This window comes from Musca domestica, unplaced genomic scaffold, assembly GCF_030504385.1.
Source record: "Musca domestica strain aabys unplaced genomic scaffold, Musca_domestica.polishedcontigs.V.1.1 16, whole genome shotgun sequence".
Classification (NCBI taxonomy): Eukaryota; Metazoa; Arthropoda; class Insecta; order Diptera; family Muscidae; genus Musca; species Musca domestica.
This window is the reverse complement of record NW_026712219.1, coordinates 16,971,786-16,984,666: the sequence shown is the minus strand read 5'-3', so window position 1 is coordinate 16,984,666 and position 12,881 is coordinate 16,971,786. Positions and strand designations below refer to the sequence as shown.

At 34.7% G+C, this 12,881-nt stretch overlaps 1 long non-coding RNA gene across 3 annotated transcripts; it reads left to right on the top strand.

The window, feature by feature from the left end:
• Positions 1-7,759: 7,759 nt before the first annotated feature.
• Positions 7,760-10,148, top strand: LOC131801443 (uncharacterized). Of its 3 annotated transcripts, none has more exons than XR_009341832.1 (4): positions 7,760-8,444; positions 8,502-8,914; positions 8,986-9,549; positions 9,616-10,148. It is a non-coding gene; the product is annotated as an uncharacterized LOC131801443 (long non-coding RNA). The 3 variants fall into 3 exon arrangements; XR_009341831.1 differs by having other exon boundaries at positions 7,760-8,642; positions 8,702-8,914; XR_009341830.1 differs by having other exon boundaries at positions 7,760-8,914.
• Positions 10,149-12,881: the final 2,733 nt, after the last annotated feature.

The following is a 12,881-nucleotide window of genomic DNA, read 5'->3' as shown; positions in this document are numbered from 1 at the left end:
GTTCTTGTGTTGATGGAAATATTGAGATGTGCCAAGTCTACATGGAATCGGATGTTGATTTCGCGTTTTATGAGCTCCATGGATATTCAAAATGTTGACCCTTTGTGGGGGAGGTACCAGAAGAAGAGGCCCGATATATGTCATCTTCACAACAGATCTTGTGTTAATAGAAATAATGGAATGTGTGAAGTATAAAGAGAACCTGATGATTATTTCGGATTTTAAAAACATTTTGGTTATTCAAAACTTTGACCCTTTGTGGGGGAGGTACCAGAAGGAATGGTGCGATCTCTACCGCCTTTATAACAGATTCTGTTTTGATAGAAATATTTAGATGTACCAAGTCTCAATAAAATCCGATGTTTATTTCGCATTTTACGGGCTCAATTAACATTCAAAATTTCGAGCTTTTGTGGGGAAGATGCCAGAAGGAGTGGGCTGATACAGTCCATCTTAACACCAGACCTTGGGTTAATAAAAATATTGGGATGTGTGAAATTTGAAGACAATCGAACTCTTATATCACATTTTATAACAGTTGTAAAGGATGTATCTAATCTATCTTAGACGCAATCGCTATAGACTAACTAAAATAAGTTTTTGTAGTCGAATAGGATGTAATCTTTAGAGGTAGTATATGGGCGAGCAGAATGGAGTTTGTTAAATCTACTTTCCTCACACTATTTGTGATATGAAAGGCCTAGAGCAAAGTTTTTGCAGCCTGTTTGTTTTGCTGTGTTTTTATTTACGATTGACTTCGTGCGTATGAATTTACTCCACCTTCTGATGATGTGATGAGAAAAACATTCCAGCACAATTTAATGCGGACATTGACTACAAAAGGACAGACGTACGGCAATGCAAGGTATTGAACAGTGGGGCAAATAGAAAATTGGTTAAATAGAGAAAGTCTTTACTAAAGGCTGGTTAAAACTAGTTAAATAGTATCAGTCGGTTTTGCCGACAGATATATACCCCCAGCCTTGAGTTATGATTATTCACACCATTGACCCCACTGGGGAGGGTCATATATATATATATATATATATATATATATATATATATATATATATATATATATCGTCTGCTTCCTATTCTTTATATGAGATATGTGCAAATTTTTGGACAATGTGGAAATATGCATGAGGTACCAAATATAGCGGACCGAAATATTCCACTTCTTCTAATACAGATAATAATAATGAAATTTAGAGGACATCGAACATTTATATCCAATTTTATACGAAATCATAAATTCCAATTAATTACATATTCATATCAGATATATGATTTAGAGCAATAGTTGTAAATAATCAACGACTTGTTTCGCAAGTTATGACAGCTATAAGTATTGGAAATTGTGACCCACTGTAGGTGCAGTTTGGCCTTATCAAATGATATATACCCTCTCAAGCAATATGGCCGAGGTTATAAAAGTTGACACGAGAATTCAAAACTCTTTACTTGGCGAATAGAAAATTCAGGTAAGACATAGATCAGAATTGAAGATGGACCAATATGGTTGAAACTTTTCAATAATAGTTACAGACTTAAATCAGAGGATCATCTAGATATAGTTTGTACATAAACCATATCATATCTTATTCAGAACATGAAAAATTCTGCAGGCTTAATATGTATTGAAGATATTTTATAGTCGTTCCAGAACACTAAGATCATCTTGTGTATCCTAGAGAGCGTACATCGTGTTTAGGCTCTCAATAAACTGAAGATCTTTCCCGCACATCACAGTTGTCATGCCATGTACATGTTCCATACGACATTTTGGACTTTTTGAGACGCCATTTCTCTAAATAGAAGGCTTTCCGGAATATCTTTTAATATTTAAAATTTTTCAGATATCCACAAAAAGCCTCTGAATTTTTAAAATTGTTACCATTTTCTATAATAATACAAACAATTAAAATTAAATTTTAACAATTCCACTCAGACATATAAGCATATCATACATTCAGATTCAAGCACACAAATGAAGTGTGAGACACTTAAGCATGACACGGTATATATGTATATTTTTTCTAAAGACTTTCTTTAAAGACTTCTCGAAGTAGAAAATATACAAATGGTCTTTTGTGTATATAAGCTCTTGAGATATTTTTATACCCTACACCACAAGCTGGTTAGGGTATTATGTCTTCGTGCATTTGTTTGTAACGGGCAAAAGGAAACGAGATAGACCCATAGTTCCTTTTGATGATCTGTATAGAATCACATTCTGAGCCTGTCCGTCTGTCCATGTGTTTTTGTAAACAAAGTAAAGGTTGAATTTATTACCCGATCCAGATTAAATTTTCCTCTAGTCATTTGTTTCATCCAGGGACGGACTCTATTGAAATTGGATATAATTAGTCAAAATTTAGATGTAGCTCCCATATATATCTTCGTCCGATTTGCTTTTATTGTGCACCAAACGTGTAATATCAGCCCAAATGGAATTAGACCTGGTAATAAGTATGCCAAATTTAATTGAAATCGTTTAAAATATAGCTATAGCACCCATATATATATTATTCATCCGATTTGATGTTTTTACCCTTCGCAGCCGTAATATGCACTCTGTAACAACGATATTTGGGTAAATATATCAAATACAGCACGGAAATACCTTTCACAAATTTTATTGAGATCGGTTCAGATTTGGATGTAGCTCCCATACATATATTCGCCCGCCCAAATAGGATGGAGTTTGGTACTTACGACCAAATTGAGCCTAAGATAAAGTATGTGAAGTTTGGTGAAAGTCGGTTCAGATATCTGATTTTTTTTTTGTTGTACGAAGTTCTACTAATTATGCAAAAGGGGGGTAGGGTATCACAAATTCGGCCCGCATTTCTTTTAGATTTTCTTTGCTGTTTTTAAAAATATTAGTAGGTATTTTATAAATAGAAGCCCTATATGTACCTTATCTACAGGCAGAAGATATTTATCAAACCTCATTTAGGCAGAAATCCTTCTAGAGGTTTTTTTTATTAATAGAAGGACTTTAAAGGGTATCCTGCAAACCAAAGACAATACAAAGGCTTCTCCGAAGCTCTTTTATAAAAAGAAGATGTTTTACATGTTGTCATAAAATGTTGATTTATTTAAAGAAGACTCGATCGATATTTAATGGATAGAAAAGTGGTTTTTCAATATAGACTTTCACCATTTTGTAACCCACTGTGCCGTTTACGTTTCACCAGCAAAATCTGATATTGTTTTGTCATCTCATTTGAGTTGGGCTCTTTTGGGTGATTATTTTTATTTTATTTAACTTTTTTATTTTAAATAAAAAACGAAATTAATTTCATTAATTCCATCATAATCACGTACGAAAAAGCGGCTGACGCTCGTTTTTGTTGACTTGCACCTTAAAATAACAATTGTTTTCAAATCGTTTCGAATTAGTGCCAGGGTTTGTTGCTGCATTGTTTTTTTCTACGTTCTTAAGGAAAATTGAGTGAAAGAACTCAAAATTCTGTTTTAGATGTATGTAGCTGAAATAGAGTGAAACAGTTTTGTGATTTATGGGATTAGAGGATGTGAGGAAGGCTATAATTTTCGAACGTTTATTTAGAAGGGAATGTAATTTCCTTGAATGAAAATCGTAGTTGTTGCATTGTTTATTATCCCTTGTATGATTATTTATTATAATCGTTGGAATTTGGAAATTCGGACGTTTTCCCGTCTATCTCTTTGTTATTATTTCTTTCTTTTACTTCATTGTCGCAATTTATTGTTACTCCCCTCCTAAATTATTACACTTGTGCCATGTCAGGGTATAATATATTTTACGGTGCATTATTTTTACGATATCATCGCCATTCTGATTTAAATCTACTCGTTTTTCAAATAAAATTTGAAAATATTTTAATAATCGTATATTGACCGGCATACTTACCGGCATAAGGCGTTTATATGAAGGTGTGTGTGTCAGTGTATGTGTGAGTTTTGCTTCATTTGTCACACATTTGGCTGGGAATTTTGTCTTAATTTTAAACAAATCACGTTTAACAAAAAGAAATGAATAATAAAATAAATATATACAAAAAAAAAAAAAAAAAAATAAGAAACACACAATCGTTTCTACGATTTTATTATAATGAGCTGTTAGTATCCATCCAATATTTTATATTCAATCTTTGATATTATTTTAAAATACGTCGAATTATATTAAATGGAAATTTTTAAATTAATTTTAAAGAATTATTTTCTTATTAAATTTTATGGAATATTTCATTTGAATATATCAATGAATGAATACCTATAGCAATATTTGAATAACGTCATAATCACAAATGTAAATAAAACGTAAATTAGTCGTTTATTGCTACGCCATATCGCTACGTGAGGAATTATTAGTTAAGTCATATTATCTCAAATAATTTTAAAATTTTGAAATATGGAATGTCAATGACGTAGGAGTTAATCAAAATTATTGGTGCATTTCGGCGAACTCAATATTTTGATTATAATACAAAATTTTAACCGAATCTTGGACACAGTTCTCTTCCTATGTGATTCATAATTTTTCAAAAATACGACTGTTTCTTGGGAAGGCAACAGAGGATCTACATAGAGCCATTCTTCGGTATTTAAAAAAAAAAAATAAATAAATAAAAATAAACAAGAGATATACAGTGTAAGATAAAAAACCGCAACAAAGTCAAACGCCATAATTTTCACTATTTTTTAATTTTATTGAATGAAAGCAAAAAATTTCGGAAATAGCATCAACATTTAGAATAACTTTAGATTTGTCGAATTGGTCACCTTTGGCCCGAATTATGGCCTTCAAACGGCAACGGCCAATGAAACCGTCACACGCTGCCCGAATGTTGCTCTGCGATATTTTGGGTCATTCCCGACGAAGCGCTTACTTGAGGTGATCGACATTTTGGTATTTTTTAGTGCCAACTTTGGTTTCCAATATACTCCAGACACAATAGACCAACGGATTGGTACCTGGAGATTTTGGTGGCCATTGTGCGCTGGAAACGAAGCGAGGAACCTCATTTTTCGGACATTGCGACGCGGGTTTCGATCAAGTCGCTTCTCTACTTTTCGAACCTTTTCTACTGATGTTGCTATTTTCTTCCGAACACTTCCTTGACGTCGGGCTACGCAACCAGTATCGCGGTAACGAGCGATGTTACCAGACACTCAAGATTTATTCACATTTAAATACTGGAATGCTCTAACGATAGCCACTTGTGGTTTTCCAGCCAAATATAAAGAAATCACACTATCACGCTTGAATTCCATCACGAATAACTTATTTTTGTGGAAAATTCTCACCAAAATGCTTTTGTACGCTTGTGAACAATATACTGAGCTATCACAGGAATAATTTTTACAGCTATCGGACGAGTGGCTTAGAAATGACAGCAGTCTGAAGTTGGTTGCAGTTTTTTCATCTCACCCTGTGTTTAGTACCATTTTGTACACATAAGGACGATTCTTCAAATCTATCTACATACCTGAGTCTTACAAAGCAATGATAATCTTATTTCCAAATTTCAGTATTCCAACTCAATTGGTTCTCCCAAAAATTTAAATCGTACCAAATTTAGTACCATTTAGTAAACATAAGTACGAATTCCCAAAACCAGCTACATTCCTCAGTCCCACAATGCTATAGTAATCTTATTCATTAATTTCGGAATTCCAGCTCTGTCGGTTCACTCAAATCGAAATTGTACCAAATATAGTACCATTTAGTGCCTTTCGTGCATATAAATACAAATTTCGAAAACTTCCTCCATATCCCAATCCCACACCGCCAGTCATGTTAATTTCAAAGTTCAGAATTTGAGCTCTATCCATTCCTCCAAAATAAAATCGTACTAAACTTAGTGCCGTTTAGTACTTTTCGTGTAGATGAGTACACACTTCCAAAACTACCTCCTTCCATCTACTCTACTCCTCAACCTTGATTAACATTCGAAATTTCAAGTTTTTACCTCTGACCATTCACATGACACGAAGTGGTAAAAAATGTAGTACATATCAGTAATTTTCGTACACTTACAGTGCGAACTTTCAAAACCCCTTTGTTAAATCTACATACATTCCATTAGTGGCTTTCATTACAAATTTAATAGTTCTAGCTCTACTGATTCCACAAATACAACAGGTACCATATTGGGTACCTTATACTTATCGTACCGTCCTACCGAATTTCCAAAAATCCAGCCTTTTCTGACCCCTTCGGACCAACCCCTTTTGTAGATCTATCATACACTCCATCAGTGACTCTCATTCCAAATTTAAGATTTCTAGCTCTACTGATTCCTCAAATAAAATGGGTACCATATTTGGTAATTTTTAATACTTATCGCACCGTTCTGGTATGAATTTCCAAAAACCCATCCTTATCTGACCACCCGGACCAAGAGTGACCCCCACACCAAATTTCAAGATTCTAGCTTTGACCGTATCGTCTGGGCGTTGATGAATCGCTCAAGAGTTGCACTGGTGATAAATTCCAAAGTTCTTCATCTTCCTGAATGCTCTCTAAAAATAATGTACCTTTAGGAAACTTTTTATACCCTCCACCATACTATGGAGGGTATATTATTAATTTTGTCATTCCATTTTGTAACTCCTCGAAATACTCATGTCAGACCCAACAAAGTGTAAATATTCTTGATCAGTGTAAAATTCCAAGACGATGTAGCCATGTACGTCTGTCTGTCTGCCCGTCTGTCTGTCCGTCTGACGCTATCTTTCGAACGAATTGAGATAGAAGTCTAAAATTTTGCACACGTGTTTATTTTGTCAGTAGGCAGGTTAACTTCGTAGATGGGTCATGTAGGTCCACGTTTTTATATAGCTCCCATATAACGGTACCTCCCGATATTCGGTATTTTGATGATTTTAGCGACATCATTCACCGAATTTTTTTTCAAATTTGGCATTTGAATTTCGAAATGGATACTACAGCCTACGACAGAAAATTGTCTGTGCAGGTCCACGTCTTCGTATAGCCCCCATATAACGGTACATCCCCATAATCGGTATTTTGATGATTTTGGCGACACTATTCACGGGAATTGTTTCAAATTTGGTATTTGAAGTTCGTAGTGAATACTACAGCCTACGACAGAAAATTGTCTATGCAGGTCCACGTCTTCGTATATCCCCCATATAACGGTACCTCCCAATATTCGGTATTTTGAAGATTTTAGCGTCATTATTCATCGTAGTAGTTTCAAATTACGCATTTAGAGTCCGTAATGGGAACTACAATCTGCGACAGAAAATTGTCTATACAGGTCCAGCTCTTCGTATAGGCCCCATACATCAGTACCTCCCTATATTCGGTATTTTGACGATTTTAGGTACAATACTCACGGAAATTGTTTGAGATGTCGTATTTGAAGTTAGTAATGGAAGCTACAGCCTGTGACAGAAAATTGTCTATACAGGTCCACGTCTTCGTATAGCTCCGATATAACGGTACCTTTCTATATATGGATTTTGATGATTTTAGCTACGTTATTCATCGTTTATTTCAAGTTTCGAATTTGAATATGGTAATGGCTAATGACAAATAATGCCTACACTGAGGGAAAAATCCCGTTGCGAAATCAAGCACGTATGTTGTCATTTTCGCAACGACCCGTTGTTATATTTTTCAACAACGGCTGTTGGTGAATTGTGCACGAACGTGCTCAAATTGACACCGAGACGTGGTCAACTTTCGGTACCAACAACAGCCGTGCTTAATTTGTCCATTTGTAATATTGGTAATTGCAGCCGATTACACACGAGTAAAAAATGACAACGGTGGTGCATGATTCACACACGGTCGTTGTCAATATGACACCGGTCGTGTATGAATTATGCACCACCACCTGCATAATGATGCACCACCGTTGTTACTTTGTACACCGACGTGCATGAATCGTACACGATCGTTGCCATTTTAGCAACTACCGTGTATGAATCATGCACCACCGTTGTCATTTTTTTTACTCGTGTGCAATCGGCTGCATATTTACCATTTTTTCCGTGTTATTGAAAGAGAAAGGACGCATTGTGCAAAAAATTTATTGAAAATGAATAATAATTCGCAAGATCCTCAAAATATCATTGGTGAGTTGTTAGAAATCGATGGCAATATTGTTGTGGTTCGCGATACAAACCATTGCAGCAGTCAAGATGCGGAAAACAATGAGGACGATTATATGTTAAGGGAGTTCTTAAAAGGAATAAATATGGAGTCGCTTTTTGAACAATTAAAAGGTAAGTAAATAAAAATGAATTTTTCAGTTAATCAGTGTAATTAACAAAGAATTTTCTTTTTTGTTCTTTTAGCATCACATGTAACATTTCGCAGCTTGCAGTACTTGAAAAAAGAAGATTTAAAGGAAGCAGTGCCACCATTGGGACTGCGTGTTGAATTCAGAGAAAAGCTCTTTGCTTGGAAAAAACGAAAGGTACGTATTATTTGTTTTACAGAGTTGAACTCAGTATTAATATTGTCATAACAATAGCTCGGGATTGATGACGAAACTATGTCAGTTCCATCTAAAATAGGTGAATGGTGGAAACGCAACGAGACACCTGCAAGTACTCCTGGTACTCCCGACACTACAGGTTCGAACTGCTCAAAAGCCAAAGGAATTTTGTCAGAGGTAAGGTAAGAGTAATATTTGTGTAAGCATAGTTAATGTAGTTTTTTTATTTAATATAGGATCTAACGGAATTGTTAACACATACCTCGAAGGGGAAACTAGCGCTTGAATGTAGTAGCGTTAATAAGAAATTAAGTGACGAGCAAAGAGATGATATAATTAATATAATTATTGAAGATATTTTAACCAACAATGTTACTCTTTACACTCAAGACTATATGCGCATATTGGATGAAATTTGTTCCGTTTTTCCTCTTGAAAACGAAATGAGGGTAAGATTAACAATATAAACAACGTATCTGATTATGTAGTTTCTTAACTTATAATATGTCTTTATTTTTAGGATTATTATTACATTTCAAGAAAAGGAAAGAACAACGCAAGCGGAAAACTTTATGCCAAGTATAGAAACAAGAAGTCCAAAAGAATAAAGCTTTTGATTTCCGAGCCTAGCACAAGCAAAGCAGCAACTCACACATCTCCTAATTTTTGTAACAAAGATGTTCCCGAAATTGATGAATCAGTTGAAAATTCATTGAAAGCTTCCTTACTAAGAGAATGTAATGATTGGGGATCGATCTGCGAAAAATGGAAAAGATCTTTTAACATACGGCAAAGAGATATAAAAAATTTAAGTAGCCATACATTTCTCCTTGAATGGACGAAGTTGTCCGATGCAAGAGCTTCAGAATTGGTAAGTAGCCATGAGCTATTTATTTGTATATGGATACTAATGTTTCGTTTTAGGTCAACATTGATTTCGATATTATGTATCCACAGAAAGGCAATCTTCTACTTTCTAAATGGGACCAATTTAAGAAAAAAATTTACAATTATTATGGGAAAAATATTCATAACGAACATTGCAAACAACTCTTCGCAAATGTTTTGACGGCAAGCAGCATAGGTAAATTTTAATTCCTGATTTATCATAAACATTAAAAGTAATATTTATTTTATATTTCGGTTGCAGATGCTCAAGATTATATATACGCAATACTGTTGAATTCAGTTTTACCATCACCTGCTAGGTTTAAATGTGGAAACGGTAAATTACGAAAAAAAGTAACAATAGCTGATTCGCAGGAAAGTTTCGTACTGCGACTACCGACAATTAACGATTATAAAAGGCAAATTGATACAGTCACTGAAAAGTATTACAATGCTGGATTAACTATACAGCCATTTATAATTGTGGAGGGTTTGTCCGATTTCAATATAAAAGGTTTTTATGTTTTTTTTAACCACAATTTGTTAAAATTTCAATCGTTCCTCGAATGTTTAGATACATGTTTTAAAATTTTTCATGCACTTTCTTTAAAATATCCAAATGCCTGCCAAATTCCATGGATTTTTATCCAAAAATATTTTTATGAAATTAATACTGTATATGATATAAAATCAGTTAATTTGACTTCACTTATTAATTTCTGCAACAATAATTAAAGTACAATTCAAAATGTATATTTGCTTTCGTTGCCGTAAGCATTTTGATAAGGCAAATCTTTTAATAGCTCATTTGAAAACAGACCATTTAATGTCCACTAAATTTTTAAAAGTACAATGCGTTCAGGACAACAGGATTTAAGTTAATTTAATTTGTTTCTATACATTGAATATATGTAATTCGAATTGTTTTGTTAAATCAAATATGTATTTATATTGAATTTATGTAATTGGTTTCGTTCAATAAAATACTTTTCAAAAAATGTCGTTTCTTCTACTAAGGGTATAAAATGGAAAAGGAACGGATATCAAAAAATGACCACCATTGATTTCAATCTGACAACGGGCGTTGACAATCCGACAACGGAGCGTTGACAATCTGACAACGAAGCGTTGACGATCTGACAACGAAGCGTTGACAATCTGACAACGGGGCGTGCTCGAAATGACCACGTATGTGCTCATTTCATGCACATCTGTTGTTGAAATCGTTGCCAAAATCTCGGTGTCAAAATGACAACAGCGTGCTCATTTTGACACCAAACGTGGTTGATACACTATCATACACGGATGTGGTCATTTCATACACGGATGTTGTCATTTTTTCTCTGGGTGTATGTATTTTTAAGATGTTAACAGAATTTTTGGCGAATGTTATATTCTTCATTCCAAACCCGTTCCAAATGGTGGAGGGTATTCAAAGTTCGGCCCGGCCGAACTTACTGCTTTTTTTCTTGTTACTCTTGAAGTACGAGTTACCAAAAATATCACCTTAAAACCACGGGCGATCCTCACGCAGATTTTCTAAAATTTTTGTTATTAACAATCTTCAATAACAATGCCGTAGCATTTTGTACCTTTTAGTATCTCTTGAACCCTTAAAAATTCCAAAAATCTCGTATCTAAACCAAGTGTAAATCTCAGGAAAATTTTCAATGTTTTAATTCTGCTCTATCGCTGGTACTTTTTAGAACTTTTTCTGTCCTTAAGGTAGGCAGTGTCACATATACCATCTGTAATTAATACTTTACATCAATGATGACCATCATGATTATAAGAGAGGAATATGACAATTCCTCCAATTCGTAACTTGAAAATCTCCTATCAGAATAGACTTTTAAATGTTTTAGCGTCCTTCAACTCTATCAAACTCCATTTCATATGATTGGCCCATTTCAGAACACTGTTCCGACTATTAGAAATTCACAAAGACAATGTTTATAGTTTGTTGTTTTCATTAAAACAAGTTACGTTACCTGACAAATAAACAACAGCGCCAGCGAGAGAGCCGAAGAAGTAATAAAACAATTATTTCTCTCTGCCTTTTGACTTTGGCAAGGCAATCGATCCATGTTTGCCAGACGTGTTACCACCAACTAAATATCCAAAATATGTGGTCTTTGACAGTAAAAGAAACGAAACATGTTTTTCAGCAATTTACAGTTCAAGTTGCCCCTCGAAACACCCGCGCTATCTAAAATGAAATTCTCGTAGGTACTTGTGTTTTTGTTTCTTAAACTTTTTCTTTTTCGTTATTGTCTTAAGTTACGCATAATTTAGAAAGACATTTAATTTGTGTGTTTTTTTTTATTTGTTGTTTTAAAGTTATTTTGTTGCTGCTCGATGACTTCGAAACGCCGAAGCGGATTTGAATGATTTCAGTTGTTATTTATTTCTAATGGCTTGACGCTTTTAAGTTGGGCTCGTTCCATTGGAAGCGCAAACGGTGAAGGAGGAATTCTCGACTAAAGCGAGATAGTTAGCCACCAGCATATAATTGATTAGAGGCAATAAAACACAGACATATGTACATACACACACACACACACACACATATTCGCACATCTATGTGAGATCATACGGCAAAGATAATGTATATTACCAAATATGTACATAAATAAGTATCACAATGTGTTTATGGTTGGTAAATGTTCATTGAAATAGGCATGGATCATTTGAGTTCTAAGTCGAATAATAAAATGCGAATTTAGAGTGCGAGTATCGTAAAAAAGAAAACGTTTAATAGGAACGACATGACTATTTGTCAACTTCATTAGAAAATCGGCTGTAATTTGATTAATTGCTACGCATTTAAAAGTCTGGTGAGGTATCAGATTAAAGAAGCTGTTTAAAGACCAACATAAACATCACACATATATGCATACATCTACATATACAAGGTGAGATAAAAAACTGCAACAAAGTCAAACGACATGATTTTATAATTTTTTTTTTTAATTTTATTGAATGAAAGCAGAAAATTTTGGAAATAGCATCAAATTTTAGAATTAGTTTAGATTTGTTCGAATTATGGCCTTCAAACAGCCAATAAAACCGTCACACGCTGCCCGAATGTTGCTCTGCGGTATTTTGGCCCATTCCTGGCGAAGCGCTTGCTTAAGGTGATCGACTCTTTGGTATTTTTTAGTGTCAACCTTGTTTTCCAAAATACTCCAGACACAATAGTCCAACGGATTGGTATTCGGAGACTTTGGTGGCCATTGTGCGATGGAAATGAAGCGAGGAACCTCATTTTGTAACCATTCTAGGGTGGCGCGAGCTGACTGCGATGGAGCTGAGTCCTATTGGAATGTCCAAGGTCTGCGCCCAAAATGTTTGCGTGCCCAGGGCTTTAATACACCCTCCAGAATATTTTCGCGGAGAGCGACCATCGGCTGTTATGGCGGCCCATACCATTGAGTTCTGGTGGCCAACAGAAGGTGCACATTTTCAGCTGACCTTTTTGGCAAGTAAACACGATCATTTTGTTTGTTTACAAACTGCTGGACAACG